Source organism: Sinohyriopsis cumingii, unplaced genomic scaffold (genome assembly GCF_028554795.1).
Source record: "Sinohyriopsis cumingii isolate HCF-2022 unplaced genomic scaffold, ASM2855479v2 utg000426l, whole genome shotgun sequence".
Lineage (NCBI taxonomy): Eukaryota > Metazoa > Mollusca > Bivalvia > Unionida > Unionidae > Sinohyriopsis > Sinohyriopsis cumingii.
Window position 1 is genome coordinate 4,642,249 of NW_028315897.1, and position 25,618 is coordinate 4,667,866.

General features: G+C 34.5%; 1 long non-coding RNA gene across 1 annotated transcript; it reads left to right on the top strand.

Annotated features, from left to right (window-relative positions):
* Nucleotides 1-228: 228 nt before the first annotated feature.
* LOC149774106 (uncharacterized) lies at nt 229-23,372 on the top strand. Its single transcript, XR_016416991.1, has 5 exons — nt 229-461; nt 1,692-1,792; nt 4,212-4,367; nt 14,887-15,016; nt 21,138-23,372. It is a non-coding gene; the product is annotated as an uncharacterized LOC149774106 (long non-coding RNA).
* The last annotated feature ends 2,246 nt before the right edge of the window (nt 23,373-25,618 follow it).

Consider the following 25,618-nt stretch of genomic DNA (forward strand, 5'->3'; position numbering starts at 1 on the left):
ATACTGACCTAGATTTCATCCAAGTCAGTCACAAAACATGTGTAAGGGATATTACCTTTTGTAGGCTGGTTAGTAGTCGGTTATTTGTGTGTGTGTGTTTTAATGCAGTGAAGATCGTACATGTATTTACACATGGGCTCGTATCGTTGTTTGCGATTTATTTACAAATAATACATGTACTATATAATTCTACAAGGGATGACACTACTCTCTCTTTTCAAAGGACCTAGGTAACAATTAAAGCTGATATTTGAAGCTACACTTTCCGTAGCGTAAATTTTAGATTTGGTCCTACGACCTGACGGAAATGGCCGAGGATGTTCCAATCAAGAGATGGTTACCGCAGCGTGTGCTAGTCTGGTATCCTGACTGTACACTGCTGTTTATTACCATAGTCAGGTGGTTGCCATAAAAACAGTATTGTCATGTGACAGAACAAAATGGCGGATCTTGGCGAACAGGTAGCGTGATATGCTATTGAATATTCCAAATGTTGTTTCTTTAATGCCAGGTTTTGATAACGCAGTCAGACACAACAACCGATTTGTATAAACACTGTTCTGAAAACATATAAGTGAAAAAATGTTATATATGTCATCTTTGGCAAAATATCTCTCGTGAGTCGGATTGGAGGCACCGTCTTGAGTGTTCACCTAAGATAAATTGTCCTATTTAACGAAAATCGGATTGAATAGTCTGATTCTACGGTAAGTATTGCTGTGGAATATGATATGACACAGTATACGAACCATTACTCTTTTCTGATGTGACTTGGGTAATGAAAGTTGAAGTTAGTCGAAAAATGGTTCTGAACATATGACAGTTTGCTCCACAGGGGCTTGTTACAAAGAAAATATTGTTACAGGTTAGAACCCCCATTCCTTGATTTTCTTTATAACGAGCACCTGTGGTTTGCTCCACCAAAAAAAAAAAAAAAAAATTCTTAAGTTAGTGATAGTCAAGTTCTGTTCGAAACACACACACACACACACACAACACACACACAGAGTGGATAATTTAATTTCAGAATTAAAGTTGAAAGTATATTTATTGAGTAGAAATAAAACAATTATGACATGATTTCTGTTTTGATTAATTAGACAACACAATTATTTTTGCTGACATTCTAATTCCTCTCATAATGGAACTTTTAAACTATTGTATTTTTTTTGTATACAGTGTTTACCACATAGGAGTAGTTAAGGTGTTGCTTTGATTTTTCATCTGTGGGCAGGACAGATGTGTCTTTTTTAATGTAATTATGTTTTAAACTGAAAACACATCAAAGACATTTTATACCTTTTCCAAATATTTTAAATCCAGAATTATTGGTGGAATAATGAATCATAAACTTACACATCATGCGAGAGTTTCCGTATTTTGATGCAGAAATAAGTTCTGGTTGTAGATTTGATAACAAAATAGTATATAGGTAAGTAGTATGAAGATCATTTGTTATGGACTTGACACAGGTTTAAAATATTTACATCTATAAGTTTATATTACTTGCATATAACTTTGCTGTTATAATGAAGGAAGAACTTAGGTCTTTAATTTCATGATAGTCCTTACATTTGGTCTTGTCCTATTAGTAGAGGAATTGATGACCGTGAAGTAAAAAGCAAATGTACTTTATACTACATTCCATAAAATTTACCCAGGTTTAATTTATACATTTATTTTTTTTGCAGATAGTTGATCTTTTGCAAGTTTTGATCCATACACCATATCACAGATGTTAGTCATCATCTACTGGGAAGAGCCATGAACAAGAATCCAAACACCATATTATGTAAGTTGGTATCTTGTATATATTAGGAGAATATATCTGAATTAATGTGTAAGATCTCTCAAACTCACACAAATATTTCAAGGACGGGATTAATTAAGTCTCTCTTTCATGGTTTTAGTTTATGATTTTTGTCAGGAATAAAACTAAAGTCAGGAACAAAATGGAGTGTGGAGATGACTAGGACAATCAGAATGATAAATATATATACTTGAGTTGTATAGTTACTGTTAAATTCAAAATAAGCATTTATAATTGTGGCAATTCAGTATAACATGCTACCATTAGATATGAAAATTGACATTAAATGGAACAAAGGTTGATATCACATACCAGCTACATGTTGCCAAGTATACTTTGAACCAAACTTGTACATGTACTTGTCTCCAGACAAAGCCAAAACATTCTGCTTGCTTTTTCACAATTGCAAGAAATTTTTCGTTCTGTGTGTTTTCTCTGATGTTATCATTTCCTATGATATTATACTAGTTTTAGTTGAGAAAATTACAATATTCCTTACATATTTAGCATTGTATCAACCTTCCAGCTGGCTGACAAGCTGTGTTTCTTGACATCTCCTACAAGTAACCATATTAGCTCAAATTACTAAACAAAGCTTTTATCATACAAATAACAGTATTAATTCAAATTACTAAACAAAGCTTTTACCCTACAAGTAACAGTATTAATTCAAATTACTAAACAAAGCTTTTACCCTACAAGTAACAGTATTAATTCAAATTACTAAACAAAGCTTTTACCCGACAAGTAACAGTATTAATTCAAATTACTAAACAAAGCTTTTACCCTACAAGTACCAGTATTAATTCAAATTACTAAACAAAGCTTTTACCCTACAAGTAACAGTATTAATTCAAATTAATAAACAAAGCTTTTACCCTACAAGTAACAGTATTAATTCAAATTAATAAACAAAGCCTTTACATTGATATTGCATTAATATTGATATTGCATTAATTATGATATTGCATTAACATTGATATTACATTAACACTGATATTGCATTAACATTGATATTGCATTAACAATGATACTGCATTAACATTGATATTGCATTAACATTGATATTACATTAACACTGATATTGCATTTACACTGATATTACATTAACATTGATATTGTGTTAACACTGATATTGCATTAACATTGATATTACATTAACATTGATATTGCATTAACATTGATATTACATTAACACTGATATTGCATTAACATTGATATTGCATTAATTATGATATTGCATTAACATTGATATTACATTAACATTGATATTGCATTAACATTGATATTGCATTAACATTGATATTACATTAACATTGATATTACGTTAATTATGATATTGCATTAACACTGATGTTACATTAATTATGATACTGCATTAACATTGATATTGCATTAACATTGATATTGTTGTGCAAAATAAGTTGTTCATATATATTATATTTAGTTTCATAAGTCACCAATTATTCAATTCAATTTGGTCTGTTAAAACTATAAAAAATAGTAATGTTCTCAGCTTTTTCACTGGACAATATATAGTCTTCTTCCACCAAACCATCTGCTTGAAAACCTCTGAGCAGAAATAACATTGTTCTTGCTAGCAGATCAAATTTGCAATTGTGATCCACTCACCCAATGTGTTTGTGTGTGTGAGTGTATGTATGTATTGTTTGTTTCTGTAACTTGTTTTATAGGTTATAGAGAAACCTGCCATAATAGAAGAAGTAAGGGATTGGAAATGATTGTTTTAAAGTCTAAAATATATTGTAAACTGTTGCATATTCCAGTCCCAAAGTTGGTTTGTGCATTCATCGAAGCCGGATATGCATTATAACTTTTGGGATTTCACTTCACCTACTTGGGTCATACTTCAGGGTATTGAAGGTGGGAAGTGCTGCCCCTGTTTACCAACAGTTGTGGACATGACAGGACATTTATTGGAATAAAGTGTACCTCAGGTTATGGGTTCGGGTGGGAGATTTAGAATTCTGAAAATATTTCCCATATTTGGTTATTATCAATCATTCATATATATATATATATATATATATATATATATATATGCCATCATCAAGGCAAAATAATAAAATGACATGCAATCATTCGGGGAGGGGGTAACCCTGGGAACCAATTTGGAGTCTGATAAAATTTCCAGTTAAGAACTAATTTTTTGAAAATATTAAAAATTGCAGCAGTAAATGGTGATTTGTTGTGTTTCTTGTTTTGTTTTATACCAGCATATTATTATTATTATTTGTATTGTTGTTATTGTTTGTGTTGTTATTTTTTATTAAAATTGTTATTATTGCTGTTGTTGTTAATGTGATTATTGTTATTGTTATTAGTATTATTGTTTTTATTGTTATTATTATTGCTATTATTATTATTATTATTATTTCAGTTTCCTGACCAAAGTAAGGTTTATAAATGTTAGACACAGTTTGAAAAATTGGCAATGAATGACTTTGTGCAGATGAAGGGTGGAGTACATGTACTTCAGACTGGAGTTAACCAATTAAACAGGAAGAATGTGGACAATACATACATACTAAAACAGGTATGGTAAAATCAGGTGACTCATAGCAACATCTTTTCTGTCTATCATTGCCCCACAGCACCTGCTCTTCTCCACTCATACACTGGTGACTCTTCTCTGTCATCATATTCTGAATTTTGTATATATATATATATATATGTGTGTGTGTGTGTGTGTACAATGTATATATATATATGTATAGATATGTATTAGAACATGAATATGATGACCCTCTTAAACCTAATTTAAGAAATCCACCCAGTGAATATGGGTATACGGATATGCAGAAAAATTAAAAATAAACAGAGGTTCATTAGCAGGGGTGTATGTTTGGGCTGTCTGTGACATTTATTGTAGTAGTTCAACCAATCAGAGTCCTACATTTAATTTATACTTATGAAACATTTGTGGCTGGAATGAATCTCTATGTTTATGTGTTATTAGACATTGGTTCTTGTAGCTCATTAGGATGATAGTATCAAGGTCACTAGACAAGGGTTAACATTTTTCTTGACCATTCCTTAACTCCTGATAGATTATGGAATGAATGATTAATAGATAACATGTTTCATGGCACTTTGGTTTTAGTAGCATTATGGTCACTAGACATGGTAGTGAATTTTTTTGTCTCCTCCATAACTTCCCAAGCCCATGAGATATTGAAATGAATCATTCTGTTTTTATTGGTAGTACATGTATGATCAAGGTCAGGGTCACTGGACAAGGGGTCATGCACTTTCAGATGCAAAATATTTGAAATATTTAGATTTGAATAAAATCAAATAGTGATGCATTGATGTCATTTGAATATATCTCTAGTTTAGTGTACTGTTTTGGAGATCCATGGGTTTATGATAGCCCTCTTAAATTTGATTTTAAATATCCACCCAGTGAGTATGGGTAGGTGGATATGAATTAAAAAAACAATAGAGGTTTATTGGCAGGTGTGGAAGGTCGGGTTGTCTGTGACGTTTATTACAGTACTTAAACCAATCAGAGTCCTACATTTAATTTCCACTTTTGAAACATTTATGGCTGGAATGAATCTCTGTATCTAAACAATGATATATTAATGTGTCATTAATAGATATTATTTCATGTGCCTTATTAGGGTGATAGTATCAAGGTCACTAGACAAGGGTAAACATTCTTCTTGACCTTCCTTATCCTCATTATGGTGATAGTATCAAGGTCACTAGGCAAGGTTATGGATTCTTCTTGACCTTTCCACAAGTCCTGATAGATATTGGAATGAATCATTAATTCATGTCATGTTTCATGCCACATAGGCTTTAGAAGCATCATGACTTTGATTTTAGTAACGTCATGGTCACTAGACATGGTAATTAATTTGTTGTCTTCTCAATAACTTCTTTACCCTGTGAGATGTTGAAAAGAAACATTGTGTTTATATTTGTAGTAGATGCATGATCAAGGTCAGGGCTACTAGACAAGGGGTCATTTACTTTCAGATGCTAAATATTTTCATCATTCAGGGTTGAATAAAATCAAATGATACATTCATATCATTGGCATATATCTCTAGTTTAAAGGGGACAAACATGCAAAATTGAAACTCCCACAAATTTCATATATAATTTGCTATATGTATAAGGTTCATTTTCTGAAAATGTGTACCTTTTATTCTTACTCTTTACTAAGAAATTTATGAAAAACCAATCATCTCTCCCAATCTGTCTTGAATAAAACAACGCGCTTTCCTCCCCCTGTAAAAATAGTGGGTGTGACCTTATCTGAGACACTGTGTACACACTGGCATTGTTGATAATGAATTATGGAGAACTCGCCCTGGGAGAACTCATCCCATGTGTTAGGAGAAGTCGCCCATGGTAGTCGGAGAAGTTGTCCCACTTCGCCTGGAGAAGTTGTCCCACTTCGCCTGGAGAAGTTGCCCCAAGGATCATATATAGTAATTCTGAGATGTCGCCACTTTGTTGTTTAGGCTTTATTAATTGTTGTTTTTCTTCAATTTCATAACTTATTAAATCTATAAAATGTGCAATTTTTCAGCTTTTCCATTTGATCAACTACACTGATGTACTTAACGAAAAAGAAGTGGCATCTGTCCCTTTGCTCTGTTCTTCAAATCATTAAATGCATTTTAATTGGAAAATTAGAGTGGGTGTAAGCATGATGTGACATCTGCAGTTTTATATATGAAGGGGCTCCTACCTAATAACTAAAGTCATCCTGAGACGACTTTATGGCATGGATCTCTATAACCCGAAATCGACTGAATTCTTGCTGACCGTCAATAATCCCAGAGGGTTATAGTATCATCTCTCTAAATGAACAATTTAATCTGATTTTTCATTGAGATCTGCTAACCATTGACATTAATACTCTGCATATATATATATATATATATATATATATTTGAACATCAATATGATAGCCCACTTAAACTTGGTTTAAGAAATCCACTCACTCTGTACCAGCAGACAGATATGCAGAAGAAAAAGAAGAAAACAAAACACTACACAGAGATTGATTGGCAGGGGTTAAATTTTGGGGCTCTCTGACATTTATTGCAGTACATGAACCAGAGTCCTACATTTAATTTCCACTTATGAAATATTTTTGGCTGGAATGAATCTCTGTATGCTTATTTGTCATTAGACATTGGTTTCTAACTCATTAGACTGATAGTGTCAAGGTCACTAGACAAGGGTGAGCATTTTTCTTGACCATTCCTTAACTCATTAGACTGATAGTATCAGGGTCACTAGACAAGGGTAAGCATTTTTCTTGACCATTCCTTAACTCCTGATAGATATTGGTTCTTGTAACTCGTTATGGTAATAGTATCAAGGCCACTAGACAAGGGTAGGCATTTTTCTTGACCATTCCTTAACTCCTGATAAATATTGGAATGAATCTCTGTATGTTTGTGTGTAATTAGACCTTGGTTTTTCTAACTCATTAGACTCATAGTATCAAGGTCACTAGACAAGGGTAAACATTTTTCTTGACCATTCCTTATCCTTGTTAGGGTGATAGTATCTAGGTCACTAGACAAGGGTAAGCATTTTTCTTGACCATTCCTTATCCTTATTAGGGTGATAGTATCAAGGTCACTAGGCAAGGGTAAGCATTTTTCTTGACCATTCCTTATCCTCATTAGGGTGATAGTATCAAGGTCACTAGACAAGGGTAAGCATTTTTCTTGACCATTCCTTAACTCATTAGGCTGATAGTATCAAGGTCACTAGACAAGGGTAAGCATTTTTCTTGACCATTCCTTATCCACATTAGGGTGATAGTATCAAGGTCACTAGACAAGGGTAAGCATTTTTCTTGACCATTCCTTAACTCCTGATAGATATTGGTTCTTGTAACTCATTAAGGTAATAATATCAAGGTCACTAGACAAGGGTAAGCATTTTTCTTGACCATTCCTTAACTCCTGATAAATATTGGAAAGAATCTCAGGATGTTTATATGTAATTAGACCTTGGTTCTTCTAACTCATTAGGCTCATAGTATCAAGGTCACTAGACAAGGGTAAACATTTTTCTTGACCATTCCTTATCCTCATTTGGGTGATAGTATCAAGGTCACTAGACACGGGTAAGCATTTTTCTTGACCATTCCTTATCCTCATTTGGGTGATATTTTCAAGGTCACTAGACACCGGTAAGCATTTTTCTTGACCATTCATTATCCTCATTTGGGTGATAGTATCAAGGTCACTAGACAAGGGTAAGCATTTTTCTTGACCAGTCCTTATCCTTATTATGGTGATAGTATCAAGGTCACTAGACAAGGGTAAGCATTTTTCTTGACCATTCCTTATCCTTATTAGGGTGATAGTATCAAGGTCACTAGACAAGGGTAAGCATTTTTCTTGACCATTCCTTATCCTCATTAGGGTGATAGTATCAAGGTCACTAGACAAGGGTAAGCATTTTTATGACCATTCCTTAACTCCTGATAAATATTGGAATGAATCTCTGTATGTTTGTATGTCATTAGACATTGGTTCTTCTAACTCATTAGGCTGATAGTATCAAGGTCACTAGACAAGGGTAAGCATTTTTCATGACCATTCCTTATCCTCATTAGGCTGATAGTATCAAGGACAGTAGACAAGGTTAAGCATTTTTCTTGACTATTCCTTATCCTTATTAGGGTGATAGTATCAAGGTCACTAGACAAGGGTACGCATTTTTCTTGACCATCCCTTAACTCATTAGGCTGATAGTATCAAGGTCACTAGACAAGGGAAGCATTTTTCTTGACCATTCTTTATCCTTATTAGGCTGATAGTATCAAGGTCACTAGACAAGGGTAAACATTTTTATTGACCTTTCCTTAACTCATTAGGGTGATAGTATCAAGGTCACTAGACAAGGGTAAGCATCTTATTTTACCATTCCTTAACTCCTGGTAAATATTGGAATGAATCTCTGTATGTTTGTGTGGCATTAGACATTGGTTCTTCTCACTCAGTAGGCTGATAGTATCAAGGTCACTAGACAAGGGTAAGCATTTTTCTTGACCATTCCTTAACTCATTAGTCTGATAGTATCAAGGTCACTAGACAAGGGTAAGCATTTTTCTTGACCATTCCTTATCCACATTAGGGTGATAGTATCAAGGTCACTAGACAAGGGTAAGCATTTTTCTTGACCATTCCTTAACTCATTAGGCTGATAGTATCAAGGACAGTAGACAAGGTTAAGCATTTTTCTTGACTATTCCTTATCCTTATTAGGGTGATAGTATCAAGGTCACTAGACAAGGGTACGCATTTTTCTTGACCATCCCTTAACTCATTAGGCTGATAGTATCAAGGTCACTAGACAAGGGAAGCATTTTTCTTGACCATTCTTTATCCTTATTAGGCTGATAGTATCAAGGTCACTAGACAAGGGTAAACATTTTTATTGACCTTTCCTTAACTCATTAGGGTGATAGTATCAAGGTCACTAGACAAGGGTAAGCATTTTTTTTTACCATTCCTTAACTCCTGGTAAATATTGGAATGAATCTCTGTATGTTTGTGTGTCATTAGACATTGGTTCTTCTCACTCAGTAGGCTGATAGTATCAAGGTCACTAGACAAGGGTAGGCATTTTTCTTGACCATTCCTTAACTCATTAGTCTGATAGTATCAAGGTCACTAGACAAGGGTAAGCATTTTTCTTGACCATTCCTTAACTCATTAGTCTGATAGTATCAAGGTCACTAGACAAGGGTAAGCATTTTTCTTGACCATTCCTTATCCACATTAGGGTGATAGTATCAAGGTCACTAGACAAGGGTAAGCATTTTTCTTGACCATTCCTTAACTCATTAGGCTGATAGTATCAAGGACAGTAGACAAGGTTAAGCATTTTTCTTGACTATTCCTTATCCTTATTAGGGTGATAGTATCAAGGTCACTAGACAAGGGTACGCATTTTTCTTGACCATCCCTTAACTCATTAGGCTGATAGTATCAAGGTCACTAGACAAGGGAAGCATTTTTCTTGACCATTCTTTATCCTTATTAGGCTGATAGTATCAAGGTCACTAGACAAGGGTAAACATTTTTATTGACCTTTCCTTAACTCATTAGGGTGATAGTATCAAGGTCACTAGACAAGGGTAAGCATTTTTTTTTACCATTCCTTAACTCCTGGTAAATATTGGAATGAATCTCTGTATGTTTGTGTGTCATTAGACATTGGTTCTTCTCACTCAGTAGGCTGATAGTATCAAGGTCACTAGACAAGGGTAGGCATTTTTCTTGACCATTCCTTAACTCATTAGCCTGATAGTATCAAGGACACTAGAGAAGGGTAAGCATTTTTCTTGACTATTCCTTATCCTCATTAGGGTGATAGTATAAAGGTCACTAGACAAGGGTAAGCATTTTTCTTGACCATTCCTTATCCACATTAGGGTGATAGTATCAAGGTCACTAGACAAGGGTAAGCATTTTTCTTGACCATTCCTTAACTCATTAGGCTGATAGTATCAAGGACAGTAGACAAGGTTAAGCATTTTTCTTGACTATTCCTTATCCTTATTAGTCTGATAGTATCAAGGTCACTAGACAAGGGTAAGCATTTTTCTTGACCATTCCTTAACTCATTAGTCTGATAGTATCAAGGTCACTAGACAAGGGTAAGCATTTTTCTTGACCATTCCTTATCCACATTAGGGTGATAGTATCAAGGTCACTAGACAAGGGTAAGCATTTTTCTTGACCATTCCTTAACTCATTAGGCTGATAGTATCAAGGACAGTAGACAAGGTTAAGCATTTTTCTTGACTATTCCTTATCCTTATTAGGGTGATAGTATCAAGGTCACTAGACAAGGGTACGCATTTTTCTTGACCATCCCTTAACTCATTAGGCTGATAGTATCAAGGTCACTAGACAAGGGAAGCATTTTTCTTGACCATTCTTTATCCTTATTAGGCTGATAGTATCAAGGTCACTAGACAAGGGTAAACATTTTTATTGACCTTTCCTTAACTCATTAGGGTGATAGTATCAAGGTCACTAGACAAGGGTAGGCATTTTTTTTTACCATTCCTTAACTCCTGGTAAATATTGGAATGAATCTCTGTATGTTTGTGTGTCATTAGACATTGGTTCTTCTCACTCAGTAGGCTGATAGTATCAAGGTCACTAGACAAGGGTAGGCATTTTTCTTGACCATTCCTTAACTCATTAGCCTGATAGTATCAAGGACACTAGACAAGGGTAAGCATTTTTCTTGACTATTCCTTATCCTCATTAGGGTGATAGTATAAAGGTCACTAGACAAGGGTAAGCATTTTTCTTGACCATTCCTTAACTCATTATCTGATAGTATCAAGGACACTAGACAAGGGTAAGCATTTTTATTGACCATTCCTTTACTCATTAAGCTGATAGTATCAAGGTCACTAGACAAGGGTAAGCATTTTTATTGACCATTCCTTATCCTCATTAAGTCGATAGTATCAAGGTCACTAGACAAGGGTAAGCATTTTTTTTTAACATTCCTTAACTCCTGATAAATATTGGAATGAATCTCTGTATGTTTATGTGTCATTAGACATTGGTTCTTCTAACTCATTAGGGTGATCATATCAAGGTCACTAGACAAGGGTAAGCATTTTTATTGACCATTCCTAAACACCTGATAGATTATGGAATGAATGATTAATAGATGACATGTTTCAGGGCACTTTGGTTTTAGTAGCATAATGGTCACTAGACATGGTAGTGAATTATTTTGTGTCCTCCATAACTACCCGACCCCATGAGATGTTGAAATGAATCATTGTGTTTATATTGGTAGTACATGTATGATCAAGGTCAGGGTCACTAGACAAAGGGTCATGCACTTTCAGATACAAAATGTTTGAAACATTCAGAGCTGAATAAAATCAAATGGTGATGCATTCATGTCATTGGAATATATCTCTAGTTTAATGTACTGTTTTGGAGATTCGTGGGTTTCAAGCATTGTATTTTTTTTTAGATACTTTACATTCATAAAACAATACTTAATAATAATGATAGTTGTTTAATGGCTGTGGAGTCTTAAATAGAATTCAAGCATCAATGACAATAGACCATTCATGCCAGTGTTATTAAAGATACTTAATCTCATGAAATCCCATGTTGGGGACTTTTTCTAACAATATATATTATAGTGTTGGCCTAAATATATGCATATTTATGTTTTAATAGTATCCATTGACTTTATAATTAGTAAAAGCATTAACATGTTTTCAGGTTAATGACTCATTTTGTACAACACTATTACTATTAGGACACAAACAAACACTGCAACAGTTATCAACACCCTGTAGCGAGTACAACACTGTATAGTAAGTACAACACCATATAGTGAGTACAACACCTTATAGTGAGTACAACACCATATTGTGAGTACAAGACCATATAGTGAGTGCAAGACCATATAGTGAGTACAACACTGTATAGTAAGTACAACACCATATAGTGAGTACAACACCCTATAGTGAGTACAACACTGTATAGTAAGTACAACACCATATAGTGAGTACAACACTGTATAGTAAGTACAACACCATATAGTGAGTACAACACCCTATAGTGAGTACAACACTGTATAGTAAGTACAACACCATATAGTGAGTACAACACCTTATAGTGAGTACAACACCATATTGTGAGTACAACACCATATAGTGAGTACAACACCATATAGTGAGTACAACACTGTATAGTAAGTACATAGGTTGTAATATCAGTAGTCATTTATTGAATATACATGTTTTTGGGTGCAACATACAAACTCCATTATGCCAGAGTAAAAGAGCTGTTTGGATTTATAACAAGCAAGGACAATGTCACAATTAGTGACAAGGTGACTGTGAAGGCATTATCTGTGAAATATCCACACAGATAGATCCAGTATTGCCTATTCTAGTGATAAGGAGACTGAAGGCATTATCTGTGGAATATCCACACAGATAGATCCAGTATTGCCTGTTCTAGTGATAAGGAGACTGAAGGCATTATCTGTGGAATATCCACACAGACATATCCATTATTGCCTATTCTAGTGAAAAGGAGACTGTCAAGCATTATCTGTGGAATATCCACATAGACAGATCCATTATTGCCTATTCTAGTGACAAGGAGACGGTGATGGCATTATCTATGGAATATCCACACAGACAGATCCAGTATTGCCTATTATAGTGATAAGGAGACAGTGAAGGCATTATTAGACAGCTTTTGGAATTAGTGACAAGGAGACTCAGAAGGCATTATCTGGGAATATCCACACAGACAGATCCAGTATTGCCTATTCTAGCAATTAGGAGACTGTAAAGGCATTATCTGTGTAATATCCACACAGACAGATCCAGTATTGCATATTCTAGTGACAAGGAGACCAAGAAGGCATTATCTGTGGAAAATCCACACATAAAAATCCAGCATTGCATATTTTAGTGATAAGGAGATTGTGAAGGCATTATTGAACATTTTGTTCCAGTCAGGTTGGTGGGGCTATGATAATTAGAGAGGAAAATGCAACCATTGTTTACAGACTACCAACAACCCCAACCTCCTTGTGTAACACATTCCCATTTTATAATCTACAAGTATTATGCATAAAGGACACAAGGTACTATTTATATGGAAGAATTGTGAACCAATCTAGAATTGGGTAAACATAAAGTAGGATACATATGGCTTGGCGGTCCTTATTTGGTTAATTGTTGTTGTTGTTGTTGTAGGGTTTAACGCCATTTTTCAGCACATGATAGGCTATACATGGCGGCCAGTATTAATGGTGGAGGAAGAACCCGGGAAAACCCCGGAAAGAACCACCGACCCACGAGAAGCTACTGGCAAGCTTTCTCACATACCCACATTAGCCGAATCCGAGACTCGAACCCACGCAGACAGAGGTGAGATGGCAGTGATCCGTAACGGAGAGCGCTTTAGACCACACGGCCACTCGGGGCCCCTATTTGGTTAATAATGAAAAGTAAAATTTTAGTAAAAATATCTTTTGAGAGCTTATCCTATCTTTAATTTTTTTTTAAATATAGACAAAATTCTATTGATGAAATTTTAGTATTTGTACAGACTTGACTTAGAAGCACTCAGTAATGAAAGTAGCACCTGATTCGTTGAGGAGATAATGGATAACATATGTTTCATGCACATGTAGATATAAAAAAATGCAGTGGCTCATATGATGTTCTCCACACAGAAGACTGCAGCCAGGATAGTTGTGCATGGAGATATATGGATCTGATCATATGAAATGTTAAGTTATTGAATGTTGAATACCATGGTGTTTCCATATGTTTACTATGGGAGTTGACTTAGTACTGTGAATCCTATATGGGACCTTAACATGATAGGAGCCTGTTGTTTTCATGGTTACCACATGCATCCAGGGTATTATTTTGCTGGCTTTTCCATATGACAATCATAATGGAGTCTTGTTTTCAAGGTTAAGATGTGATGTTACATAAAAAACTATGCAAAACACAGATAGGAAGGGTTGGGTATTGGAAGAAAAAGAGAATAGTATGGACCGATTTTTGAATTGCAGAATGTCATATGTTGGTGCCCACAGATTGGTCTATATGGTTAAATACCATTTAACATATGCACCGATTCCCACAAAGGGGGTGAGGGAGAGATTTTAAATGTAAGCAACTTATGTCACAATCGCTTATGTATCAATACTGATCATTTGACTTTAAAGACACATTCAGTAAATCAAAGCAGAGCATTGTAAAAAGCAAGGACTCTGCACAAAACTGCACATTTCACGTTGCCTCAGCCTGTAGAAATATCCTAAATTGGAGATGGTTTATGGTAAGAATGTTCATATTTTGCATTTGTTTGTGTGTCATAGCACATATTAATTTGCCTTGGCTATAATTCTTTTCTTCTTGATATTTCTCATAGAGTTTGTAAAGAAATGCCTTTTTATCAGATTTTATATGCTGTATTTGCTTTATATATTTTATCTTTGAGATATATATCTTGTTTGTTTTTCATATTGTTGTGCCACAGAACTGCAAGCTGAAATTGGACAGCCAATAGATTGACAAAGCTTCACCAGAGATTCTCCACTGGTCCATGGTTGCAGTTATGGAAAACACTATTTTTAATCCTACCATGGTTAAAGGTTATATTCTTCCAGGTAAGCTGCATTTTGTCCTTCGATTTACCGATTCCACGTTGTGAGTGTTCTTGTTTAATTTTCTTTTAAAAGTTTGTAGATTTACCTAAGCAGTACTCAACACACATGCGTAATGTACATTCCTCTCTCTCAGTGGATATTTTCAGCTTCAGATCACTTGGCAAGAATGTACTTCTATCCATCCCGCTTGTACCAGCTACTTCAGCACACATTATAATGCGTATGACAAAGACAATGATCACCTTGATAATAGCACTTAACTAATGCATCTGTGTCATAAGATAAATTACTTATTAATTTTGGTGTACATTTATCATATTTTTCAAATCATTTTTCTAACACAGCCTGGCACCTCTTACTCAGCTCAAGTTCAAGGTTGTTCTGCATCTTTCCCCTCAGTTTTTTGTTCTTCCTGGCATCAAATCAATTAATTTACTCTGACCTTTACTGAACTTTCCATGATTTTGACCCAGATGACATTTATCAATATAATTTACAGGTACAGTTATTCCTTCCATCGTAAGGTCCAGTCTAGCCCAGTAACTAGCAGTGTCTGGATAAGTTGTAATGTTCTGTACCTATAAATTGACTGTTTTCTTCAAATGTATAACCCTTCCTTACAAAATGAGTAATCATCTCCAATATTTGTTTGTAAACTTATATGCTGAGCAGTGACACAATTTGGCTTCGTCATCTTGATGTGTGCATTTTACCCAATTTACATAGTTTATTCTTTGTGTTGATCTGTATGACCTGTTTCTCAGGAGTAGTGTCTTCAATTTGAATATGTGTGCACTGTGTAGCTGATTGAAATGGTGTTCTACCTACACCCTGTACATTGCATCATGTTATGTTGAGTCATATCTGAATAACATTGATATCTGTCCTATTTCCTGTCCAAAAATTAATCTCCTTGACACCTGCTCTAATTTCAGCCATGTCTTTCATGTTGGTAAATTCAGATTTTTGGTTGATAGTATTGGAACTTTTCTGCATCCCTTTTGTTGAGGGGGCAATGACATTCACACTGAAAAGAATAGTTTTGAATCCTTCATTTCCAAGAGTCTCTACCACACCAGACCTCTTTTCTCTTCGTGCTTTAAGTCCCATGCTAGAAAACCATTACAGTCAGGGTGTAAGAGTGTTGGATCTGGTGCTTTTGGAACTCAGTATTCAACATCTCAGCATGTTATCCTGTGTGCATAAAGCAAGATGTGTTTTCTTCACCAGATCTGTTGCTGTGAATAGATGAAAACATGCTTCTTGTCAGAAATGTGTTCAGATTTGGAACAATAGCTACACAGAAAGGCAACATTGCTCTGCACGTACTCTCAAGTGATAGTATAGAATCCTTTAGCTGTAAATTAGAGCCTGCTACTTGGTACGCCAAACCACAGTATATTACCTCCCTTTGACTGTGAGTGATTGCAAGGCTTGCTTTGTTTCTCTTTTTTCAATAATTTATGCATTGTACGCAGCTTTATCTTAAAAAGTAATTTAACACTGCTTGAAGTGGAAAGTTTTCACAATAATGATTCTGGGTTTCTTTCTTAATTTTTTATGAGTTGTGGCTAAATGTAGGTATAGATTTGTATGAGACAACTTTTCTTTGCAGTTCGGTTCTTTTACTTAAATTTACCAAGTAACTTGTGCAGCAATAAATGATATCAGTGTCTGATTATTGCTTAGAAACATGGACTTACTGTATATACTTGTATATAAGCCCTTTCACGTATAAGCCGACCCCCCCAAACGGAACAGGTATAAACACTGAAAATTGCATGACTCATGTATAAGCCATGTATAAGCCAACTCCAAGACATCACATGATGCACCAGGTAAGTTCTAAATGCTTTTATTTAGGCAAATTTATATTTAAAAAAATTACACGTATACTTATCTAGAGGTTGTCATGCATGATTATTAAAAAGAAATGGTATAAACGTGTATGAAAAGTAATTTATTTAATTTTCTGTTTACTTATTGTTCTGTCTAATTTAGATTTGTGTATTGCTTGATTGAACGATGACAAGAATTTAGCATTTGCAAGCTGTGGTAACACTACGTCTCCCTTTTGACTCGATTATTGTTTATTTATGCATTGGACATTTTATATAAGTGCATGAGTAATTACAATTTTACTTTGCCTTGAAATTGTAAATACCTAACTCATTAAAATGTAATCCCAGTATGACTACACAACGGACAACAATACGGTTCGATCCACCGCTCGCAATTAGGCTACTGAATATATTTACATAATGGCACCACTGTAGGTACATTGTAGGTTTGAACACACACTGAATGAAGTACATTCCGCTGACTGAAGTACATCCTTTGGAGTCGAATCATGGGCGCCACTCTGCTAAACATTAATGATATCTCCAAAATACAATAATGAAGTTTCAGAAATAATGCTTTGAAAATTATGCTAATACCGTAAATGCTGAGTTGTAGTTTGCTTTGATGTAAATGACCTTACACCATACCTGTCAACTTTCATGCCAGGAGGGAAAAAAATCCTTCTGATTTTTGGGGTCGTTCCACACTAACCTCCCGATTTCATATCCTATTTTTGCAGAAAACTCCCGATTATTACATTATGTCTTCAATTTTCATTTCTCAAAAAAATTGAAAGTCCTACATGTTCTGTTGTATCACCTGTGAATTATTGATGTGATGAAATAATTACTTACTAGAAAGAATTTGCTTTTCACACAGTATAATGTTAAGTTTAAACATTATTCATGTATATAATTGATTTTTTTTACCTTAAGAACAATACAAAAATGAAATAAATAAACAGAACAAAAAATAAACCACAACAATAAAATCTTTGACAATTAATTTCAATGCCAAGAATGATCACTACAAATGCTGTAACTCCATATGCTATAGCACCATTCCCATTGAGTGAACACCTGGCATTTTTATACCATATATACCAATGTTAATTACCATCGTTAAATTAAAAGAAGGAATGAAAATACATACCACGCAGTAAATGTGTCCTCAAAAAACTAATTCAGAATACATTTGTTTTATAGTGAACAATACTAAATGCCTTTCGACTTGACAGTAAGTGAATAAGGTCGGAAATATTACAACGAGGGGAAAATAGTTGTCACATGTACAGTACTGTGAGGCTGCCTATTTAGGTACCTTTCATTCAACAAAATTGGATTTTTTTAATTTGGCAATCAATTGCTGGTACTTGCATAACACACTGTAGTGTAGAACATAGTTTTTTGAATTATGACGGAGGGCCAGTCATTTTCACAAAATAGTTGCGTCAATGAGGATTAACTTTTAATTAGTGCACTGGCTTTCTTGCTTGTTTATTTAAGACTTACCTTTGACTATTGTGCAGTTTGGCCACAGCTGACCAGAATATGAAAATAGGGCACATCCTGGGGGAAGATAGGGTGTATCGCAGGGAGAAATGGCGAGACGTTTTGTGAATTTCACGCATATTGGACCAGGAAGATCAATCAATAGTTAGTGAAAACAAGGTTTTAAAAATGCCACGAAAAACCTCCCAAATTTAGGTCCCAATCTATTTTTTTTGTTCAGTCTCCCTAATTAGCTTTTGAAAGGTTCATAGGTATGCCTTACACCTCATTTTACAAAACTACCGTAATCGTGCTAATATTATGGAATAAAAGGCAATTACACATCAATGTTCTGGTATAGCTGCTGGTCAAAATTCCCTCTTAACACAAGCCAGCTTCAGGGTTTTAATGATTAACTGGCCTGTATTGCTGTCAGAAAACGAAAGACAAATTGTCAATCATCAACACTGGAGATGCAAAAACATCAAGCTTTCCATTGTGTGGAAAGTTATAATGTTGTTCAGCCAAAACAAAACTAAAATTGATTGATGTTGATCTTTGTTGATCTATATGAGAATTTTAGCCATTATTATTACCACTCTTTGTGAACATGCAAGTTATACTGATTATGTGCCTTGTGCAATTAAACATGCATTGCATAACTTTTCATATATATTACCTCAAGTTGTGCAACTGCTTATATCATTCAGAATGAGGAACTCATGAGCATGTGATGCAAATTAAATGAAACAGCTATTAAGGACTAGCTGAGGTGTTATCTGGAAGAATGCAATTTGGTTGAAACAATGAATAAAGCAAAATCTGCATCTAATATGTTTGGGAATAAATAAGGATTTAAGTGTTACTATGTACGCTTTGTCCTGTGTAAGTTCTGTACATCATACTGTAGTTCAGCCTGGTCTCCCGGGTAAACTCAACCAGCCCACAAATTATGAAGTCTGTATTTACCTTTATTTAATTTCGTGTTGGAGAAATCAGAAAATATGCACATACAAAAAAACTAACAAAATCAGTCATAGTACTTTAAATTAGTTTAATAAGTGTTCGGTCACTGAAAATGATTTTTTTTTACATGCTTATGTCTTTGGACAGAGAAAAAAATGATTTGTTCATGTCCCAAGATTTATAGCCATTACAGTAGTCAACACAAACACTTAAAAACTGTCAAGTTTAGACACTGTCCCGCATATAAGTACCCCCCCCCCTTTTTCCAGTCATTTATTTTTTCCTGAATTATCTGTCTTATATATACGGTACCTTGGCATTGCAAAGTTTTCCACATATTTCTCCATCTCCAGCTTGCTTCTTGGCTTGGGCAGCAGCAGTTTGTACATGGGCTTTCCATCTCCAACATCAATGTCAGCATTGCAGGGACTTTGTATAGCTTTTTCAAATTCGTCTCTTGTTGTCTTTATGTAACAGACCTAAAGTGGCTTTGTCTTTAGAATTGATGCATATTTTTTTTCCCCTTGTTGTGGGGAACACTGCAAGGCTTGAAGAAATGACTCTGTCTATTCTTTGCTTCCTCACCCTTTCCCATAGTTTTATACTAAATAGTAGCACTCATTTATTTAATTTTTCATTAGAATTTATGGAACTTTTGGGGGCTTTTATACCTTTTTGTTATGATTTGGGGGTGACGAATCACATGTGTTGTTACTTTAAATAATTTTGAAATGTCATGATCTCTTGATGCTTCATGAGTTTATGTATTTGTCTTAGTCACAGAAGGGCAATCACCTCTTACCATTTTCATGTCATGTGGCACACTTATTTGTCTTGATTGAATGATGAGAATATTAATACACTGTACCTTATTTCTGTGCGAGTCAGAATGAAAAAAATGCAATTTTGAAAATTATAACTTTATACAACTTTTCGTATTGCCAGTGGCAGATGAAAATACAAGGTGTCACATAATTTGATACCCTGTGATATAATACTTGCTGATGTCAGCATGTTTGTGTTTCTTTTATGTAGCATATATGCCATTGAAAGATAACATGAATATACAAATGCAGAAAACAATTATTTAATAAAAAGATTAAACCACTAATATGTACAAAACAATACAGCAACATGTAATGTGAATGCAATTTAGCTATATACAATGGCGTCACATAAAATGTCATTACAATATTATCTTTGCACAAGCATGGCCAATTCTTTCTTACAGTTATGCTCCAATATCAATGAGTAAAATACATATCTTTGTAAACAATTTAATATGGCTATAGGACACATGGTGCTAATTGTACAGAAGAACTGTGAATCAGTCTAGAAATGGGTTAACATAGAGTATACACAAGTGTGGTGGTCCATAATTGGTTAATAATGAAAAGTAAAATTTTAGTAAAAATATTTTTGAGAGCTTATCCTATCTGTAATTTTAAAACAAATATAGACAAAATTAAATTGATGCAATTGGTGCAGAATGGATAACGTGTTTCATGCACATGTAGATAAAAAAATGTTGTGGCACATACAGTGTTCTTCACACAGAAGCTTGCACAAAGGATGGTTGTGCATGGAGTAATATAGATCTGATCATCAGCACCCATACATTTTTAGTTATTGAATTTTGAATATCATCATTGTGTTTCCATATGTTTAATATGGAAGTTGAATAAGTACCAAGAGTCTTATAGAAGACTCACTTGTTATTGAGTACAATTTCATTTCTTCCATGACTAGTGTTGTAGTATGTTTAGGTGGGTGGGTCTGTTTCTATATATTTATTTACTTTTTCCCTTTTATTTATCATGCAGCAGAAATCCCGAAGAAGACTCTCTGCATTTGAAAAGAGAAAATCATGGAGTTCGGGAAAAATGGCAAAAGTAAGGAAGGTGCTGGAGAACAGCTGCATGAATTAAGATGAGGAAGGTGCAGATAGTGGGCATCCTTCATGGGAATCCAGTACATTTACAAAATTGAAGGAGATATTGGACCAAAAATACAATGACATTTTCAACAATATGCAAGAGGCGTCTGTGAGAAAGAACCTGGAGCATTAAAAAGGTCAAAGAAGCGCCTGGTGTCCCAGAAGAATGAAAGTAGATAATAGATAAAAACATGCAGGGAGAAGATGATGACAGTGTCAAATTATAAGTCTGCTGAACATTGGGGAGAGGGGGATTTTTCCTAACAGAATTATGCTGTACAATGGGGATTTTTCCTTACAGAATTATGCTGTACAATGGGAATTTTTCCTTACAGAATTATGCTGTACATTGGGGATTTTCCCTTGCAAAATTATGCTGTACATTGGGGATTTTCCCTTACAGAATTATGCTGTACATTAGCCAGTGCATGAAGAAAATGAACTGAACTTGAACTTTATGAATCCATGATAACTATTTGTGTATTTTCATCTCTGTGACTAATGATTAGCTCACAAACATTTTGCTTGCTTATTTTTGGATTTGCCTAAAATATTGATTTTTATGTTTGTTGCACCTTGATACAGCATTGCATATATCTCTGACCCGATTTAACTTTCATGACATGGGTATTTTTTTTCACTTTGGGGTGCATGTTTTTTTTTTTCACTTTAGGGTGCACTGACAGTCTATGATATGACATTGTCCCCTGGACTTGCTGCTCACAGTAGGTGATACATCATAATGTTTTTCTTTCTCTCTCTGTATCCTCTGAAGCTTGTTTGCGTGAATACAGATTTACAAAGTGGTATCATTTTATATATATATTTTTAATAAAATTTAAAGTTTTTTTTAAAGAACTCTTATTTTCATCAATAAAATCCTTGTTAGAATGATTATACATAAAAAACACTAAATGGTGACAAAAATTAAACTTGTTAGACATGTGTGAATGATTTATTTTTGTTGTTATATCTGTTGTCTAAAACACAGATAATTTGATTTCTTTGAATCCGTAATGTTTTATATTGATTGTGTATCTGTCTATATTATGATACTCATTTCCATCCAACAAAGTCTCATTAAGACAATTAGTCCCAGAGGTTTTTATGGACTGCCATGAAAGTTGGTAAATATATGATCATGATTGGAAGACAAACTTGTCAACAAATCACATTATTCCCCATTGTTTTAAGAGGTCCTGTTCCTTTTGTCCTAACTGCTGAATGTAGTGAAATACAACATTTCATTGCGAATGCAAGTTGTCTTGTCTTGTTATGGACTGTGGTTAAACTTGATTCATACAATGTATGGTCATCATTCATACTGACAGATCTTGGTCCTTTATGAAAGAGTTATTGCCCTTTTTTACTTATAGCTTGATGGAGTGTATGTCACAATTGTTTTAATGCAACTACTATTGCACTTTTTATTGGATTGCTGTTAAACTATGCATGTACACTGGTGGTCATCAGAAGATATGACTAATTACTGTATTGACTATGCATGTACAATGGTGATCATCAGAAGATGTGACTAATTATTGTATTCACTATATATATGTACACTGGTAATCATCAGAAGATATGACTAATTACTGTATTCACTATGCATGTACAATGGTGGTCATCTGAAGATATGACTAATTACTGTATTCACTATGCATGTACAATGGTGGTCATCTGAAGATGTGACTAATTATTGTATTCACTATGTATGTACAATGGTGATCATCAGAAGATGTGACTAATTATTGTATGCACACAATTTTCCCAAGAGTTGTCCTCTGTTTTGGCAATAAACATTTCCATCAACTATGTTTACACATATATTACACATTGCTATTATATTGTAAGTAATAATTAGAGAAGTATTCCTTTGTGATGATGGTGTGCAAATCTTATTTTGCAATAAATGTGGATAGATCATCCACCTTTGTTGGGGGAGGTCAGTTTTGAAGTTGGCTTTGTCATAACAAATACATAAAAATGGTACTATCTGCCTTGTTTGGCATTCAGTGTTAAGAGGTTAGTGTTAGGACTGGTCACACTTGTGTCGGGATAATATGGCTGGGTTCAACATAATATCACATGTCTGTGACACAATGCCCCAGTGCTAGGCATCACAGTAAACTCACACTGCAGACATCATAGCTGAAATTTTTCAAGTGACATTAAAGATATAAAAAATACAAAATGCACACACAGACACACAATAAAAGGAAACTAATGTCTGTTGGAATATAACTGATTTAGAATGCTCCTTGAACATTCTTGGATGCCCTAGTTGAAATGGCAAGTAAAGCTGTCTGACAACTACTGTTCATTGCATTTCATGCATCAGTCTTATTCATTATCTTGTGTCCAAGTTCATCTCTTATGATATGCTCATGAAATATAGTGATAATGCAGTGTTTAGTGATTACTACATTTATGAAGCAGAATTAGGTCATTGTGATCTATATTTCATCTGTTGCTGACTTGGAAATGTAGACACCTCATCATAAGTTATCTTCACTTTTAATTATAATTTAAATCTTTAGTCCAGGAACTGAAAATGACCAAGTGGAGCTTGCAGTTCTTTTGGTTTATTTTTTTATAAGTGCACATCTGAATTAGGAGCTGCAGCTGTATACTCGATAACCTAAATTCTGTCCATCAATCAGGCAAAAATGGAAGGCAATTAATGTTATTTAACGATACCTACGGTCTTTTTGAAATGGCAATGATAAACAGTGAGGAAAGCCTGGAAATTTATTTTCTTTAAAAATCTAACCCTGTGCAAATTAAGAGACTACAGTGCCACCATTTATATATTGCCCAAGCCAGAGTAGTCATTATAGTATAGTGTTGTAGGGGAGGTAACTCTCAACTATGAATATGCTCCATGTTATGCTATTTATATCTTGACCAGGCCAGAGGGGGCAGGGGCATGTTTTATGTACAAATTTAATACCGCAATCAGCGACCTAGTATAAAAAGTCATAAAAAATCAAATACACAAGTGAGGACAAAAACATCCATAATTTTAAATAAATATATTAAAACATATAGGACTATTATTCACTTGACCAGAGAAGTCAATGGCAGTTCATAGCAGAAGAAGTTTTATAATGCACCCCAACCCCTATTTTATACATGCATTTGTCACATCCAAAGGCTATTTTTGACAGCATGTGGTGCTCACAGTGCAAACACAAGCTCTTTTCCTGGATGAAACTTTTGAAGAACATTGTCTACTAAACAGTTTGATGCAATTCAGAATAGTTGTCATCCAAGCTGTTTTTGAGATACTCTACTTGCCTTGAACCCACGTGTCTACTGCTGTGGGAACCTAGGTCTTCTTCCTGGCCGACTTGGTATTTCACTATCAACATACTGCAGAGCAACTATGGAAAATGTACATGTCTGACATCAATTTCAAGAACAATACAAGCCCGAAACACATAGTTCACAAATATATCCATATCTCTAATAGTAAACAATAAAAGCTGAAAAAGTCACACCATAGCCTTCAGTTAAGAAATTTGCCAGGGGCCAATTTACAAAACTGGACCCAGCCAACTTAAGAATTTGGCTGAAACTGGTTTATGTCAAAAGTTGTATATAATTTTGTCACATATTTAGACATTATCTAGTACAATGGTATAAAGGAAAACTTTTTGTGCGCAAAACTGAAAATGGTATTATGCTTTAAAAAAAGTTACCTCTTTGCGGCAAAAAGCACTGCATTATTTACATTGTGAATTATGACTGGCTGCATTTCTTGAAAGATTTCAAATTGTTTGCAACCTACAATGCTTTTGGTCTTTGCCACCATAGCATCAGTACAAAATCAAAATTCCTTTACAATGTTTTATGAATATCAAGAAGAGATCTGGAAGTTATAAGTTTTAGGAGGGAATGACAGAAATGCTATGTTAGTTGCCAGTGACAAAAGTGAAAATTTTCCTTAAACTCTTCTAGCAAACTTAAAGAAATCACACATTTAAGTAAATCATATGCTTTAGTAGTACTTTTAGACTGATATAACAGAAGCAGTTCCTAACATTTCATTATCATTCTGGAGATGCTAATATCAGTATCAGTGCTGTGTCAGTGTGTGTGGTGGGGGGGTAATTGCAACACAAGTCTGGCTAGTCTGGAGAAGTCAAAGTGTAAACAATTAACATTAGACAATGCTGGAATATTGATATACTGATGTGTGTGACCCAAAAACTTACAAAGTGACAGATCAAATAAATTCATAGATGCATAGCCAATTAAATTGACCATATATATATACAAATTACCAATACAATTTAACAGAGAAATTTTTCTCAAACACCAACTTACTTACAACTGATTTTAATGTTTTCTGGAGTTTACAAA